The 3,252-nt window shown below is 35.4% G+C and overlaps 1 long non-coding RNA gene across 1 annotated transcript; it reads right to left on the bottom strand.

The window, feature by feature from the left end:
- Window positions 1-2,056: 2,056 nt before the first annotated feature.
- LOC109239216 lies at window positions 2,057-2,920 on the bottom strand. The gene is made up of 4 exons (XR_002069862.1): window positions 2,894-2,920; window positions 2,668-2,765; window positions 2,296-2,573; window positions 2,057-2,227 (listed from the first exon to the last, which is right to left on the bottom strand). It is a non-coding gene; the product is annotated as an uncharacterized LOC109239216 (long non-coding RNA).
- Window positions 2,921-3,252: the final 332 nt, after the last annotated feature.

Below are 3,252 nucleotides of genomic sequence, written 5' to 3'. Positions count from 1 at the left end.
TGTGATTAAGGTCAATTGTTTTAAATGAATGAATCGAGTGCAAGAAACTTATTTTAAAAAATAGGAAAAGAACTAGATGGGATCGGCCCGGGCCCAACACTTTGGATTAGAGTGTGTTTTATTGCCAAAATTTCACGGTATAGCCAGTTTTCGGACTGGTCAATCAAAAATAGCCAGCGTTTACCAAGTTAATGAAAAATAGCTACCGTTTTGCTGCAATAGAGACCGGTCCAGCATAATATACTGGAGTTCGGTGCACTTGTGTATGAACTCCAGCATATTATGCTGGACTGGTATACTTTGCTGGCTCCAGTATAATATACTGGAGACTGGAGCACTGGTGCACCAAACTCCAGTATATTATACTGGACCATTATATTTGCTGGAACTCCAGTATATTGTGCTGGAGTTCTAGTGTATTTATGCTGGAACTCCGTCATATTATGCTGGAGTTCCAGCATACTATCCTGGAACTCCAGTATAATATGTTGGAGTTCAAGTATACTTATGCTGGAACTCCAGCATAATATACTGGAGTATTTTTCGGGTTTTGAACAGTGTTTTCGCTCAGATTTATCTTTACATAAAAACTGGCTAAATTTCGATTACTTTTGAAATTGGGCTATTTTTGAACGACCAGTTGTAAATCTGGCTATTTTTAAAAATCACCCTGTTTTATTTTCATAAATATTGTTTGATAGCGTAAAGAGTACCATGACAACATAAGAATCACTTGTAAGATTGGTTTATTTTTCAAGCAGAAGTACTTGCAATACATAAGAAGTTCTGCGTTTTATCATTGCAGAGATAAAACTAACATTAAAAGAAGCTGATATCGAAAAGAAGCTCTAGCAGATTTACGACATAATATTGTTAAAGAACAATTCTTCACCTTGACACGCTCTTCAATTCCATAAAAATCAAGTGTATCTAAACAAGAATTATGGTAATTAAGATGGATAGCGGCAATGATTAAAGAGGATAGTGAAAGAGTCTGATGTAATTTTCTTTTTTGAGAACTTTCCCTATATGCCTGATTTATTACTGTAGAGTAGACAAGCTAGTGGTGTTTAGTTATGTGGCTTTCTATTGTTGATCGTACCTTTGTGATTAATATATTTCTATGGTCTGTGAGATGTTAAGGGCTAGGAACTCTGTCTGTCTTACACTTGTAATTATAACGGATTACGCTACTTTGTGTAGTTCCTGTTTATAGCTTTAGTAATTAGTTTTTGAGGTTTTGGTAAGATGGTATTTTATGTTTATTTGATATTATTATTGTGTTTCTCACTTGGAGGTTCTTCAGAACCAACACAAACAAAAACCATCAATGGTTTGGTTTTGCTTTATAACTTAAAAATATTCATCTTGGTGGTCAAGGAGAAGAATTCAAGTAACTGCAGTAGTACAGTTGAGAGACCAAAACCATTAACTTCTCTAGGGCCTGTTGGATGTGACTCCAGCCACTCTTTAACTCTATCAACTAAAGCTATATAAATTTGGATTTGCACTTGAACCAAAAATTATCCCAATAAAATTGAAGCATGACATTTTTGGCCGAAATACATGGTACAAAATCACCATTCTGTGAAAATTTGAGATAACTCTGGCAATATAACCAAGCGATTAAACACTAATTCGACAGCTGTGCATCAAGTCGCTACAATTGAAAATATAATAAATCAATATCTTAGCCAGATCAGATCAACCCCTGAAAAGCTTTAATCGAGGGACTTATTTGCAAAGAGTAGTTTACAACAATTGAGTGTCTTGTCATTGGGAAAGTGTTCCTTTATAAGCAAGTGACTTGTATGAACGGACTACACATTGCAAAGTTCAGCAATGTACAGTTCTAGCCTCAATCAATCCACTAAAGATACATTCTTCATAGCAATTACTGAATCTTCGCATAGAACAGCATGTTTGTAACATTGATGTCAAGCAGACAAGATATACAGCAAAACTACATTCAGTTTCTATATTTCAATAAACAGACTGGTATGTACAACATCTGGAGGCCGCTCCAATATCCAAAAATAATACCAATTGCCTTCAACAACATAGGCACACACTACTGACAACTATTTACCAAAAAAAATGTGGAACACTTTGTTAAGGCGGCCAAATATCTAAACTTTGTTAAAAGATCGGTATGATCTGGCAAAATGTTGTCAAAATGTGTCTGTACATCGCATACCGTTTGAGCGAACATCACTGCCTCGACAATCTGTACAAATAAAATATTCATTTTAAGAACATTAGTACATGGTAAAATATGGCATTTGAGTTTCTAACCTTGATTGTGGCTTTGGTAGAGTACTTGGTTCCCTTTTTCGTTTCTTAATTGCTTTTGCATCAGTTACAAGTATTGGCTCTTCTTCCATAATTCTATCGGCACCACTTGCAGATGTTGACTCTTCTGGTAGAAACATGGTTGGCTTTTCAGTGTATGATAAAAGAACTAGAGAACCTGCATTTTTGTCTGGTGTTCTAGATGATGACCTTTATAGCTGAACTCTGAAGAGTTTATCTGTAAGTAGTTGATTGATATGGGCAACAAGGAATAACTTATTCTGCAAACAGATAGTAAAAATAATGGATATCATATTAGAGTATTATATTAACTTTGTTGACTTATGTTAACTGCAATGTTGTATGTGTATGTACCTTAACACTGGCGATATCATATACTTGTTCAGCTGTCATTGACAACATTCTTTCGCCCAAGCCTTCAGACACTGTTGCTGTTGTTGTGCCAGTTTCGTCTATAATTTCTACCTCAAAGTGGCACCTATAATGTGGTATGTTGTAAATTATTTTTGTTGAGGTACAATGGATGGCATACAATATCAAATATTGTCAATGACATAATCTTATTAGTAGTAGTTGTTACCTTGGAATTAACATTCGTGGCAATCTGCAGTTTATGCATTGAATCTCCTTTTTTATTTTGCTTCGAGCAAGATGGTTACATTCAGAACAACCTAGCAGGTAAAATCGTTGGAAATGCTCAGGTAGCGAAATTTCTCCTTCGACGTAAAAAGTTTCTGCCTGCAAAGTCTTAACACGGAGAAACAATAGGAGGAAAGCTTAGTGGGTAAGAGACAAAATGACTTGATCTTTTGTTCTTTTTATCCAGGTAAAAGCATGCGAAACAATGTGCATGTTGAAAATAAACTGTGCACACGTAGTTGTAAGTAGCACGAGTTAAGTGACAGATACTGATACATATTTACGTATAGTTTATCCCAC

Source organism: Nicotiana attenuata, unplaced genomic scaffold (genome assembly GCF_001879085.1).
Source record: "Nicotiana attenuata strain UT unplaced genomic scaffold, NIATTr2, whole genome shotgun sequence".
Taxonomy (NCBI): domain Eukaryota; kingdom Viridiplantae; phylum Streptophyta; class Magnoliopsida; order Solanales; family Solanaceae; genus Nicotiana; species Nicotiana attenuata.
Note: the sequence above shows the minus strand (reverse complement) of the source record. Positions and strands in the feature narration are given on the sequence as shown.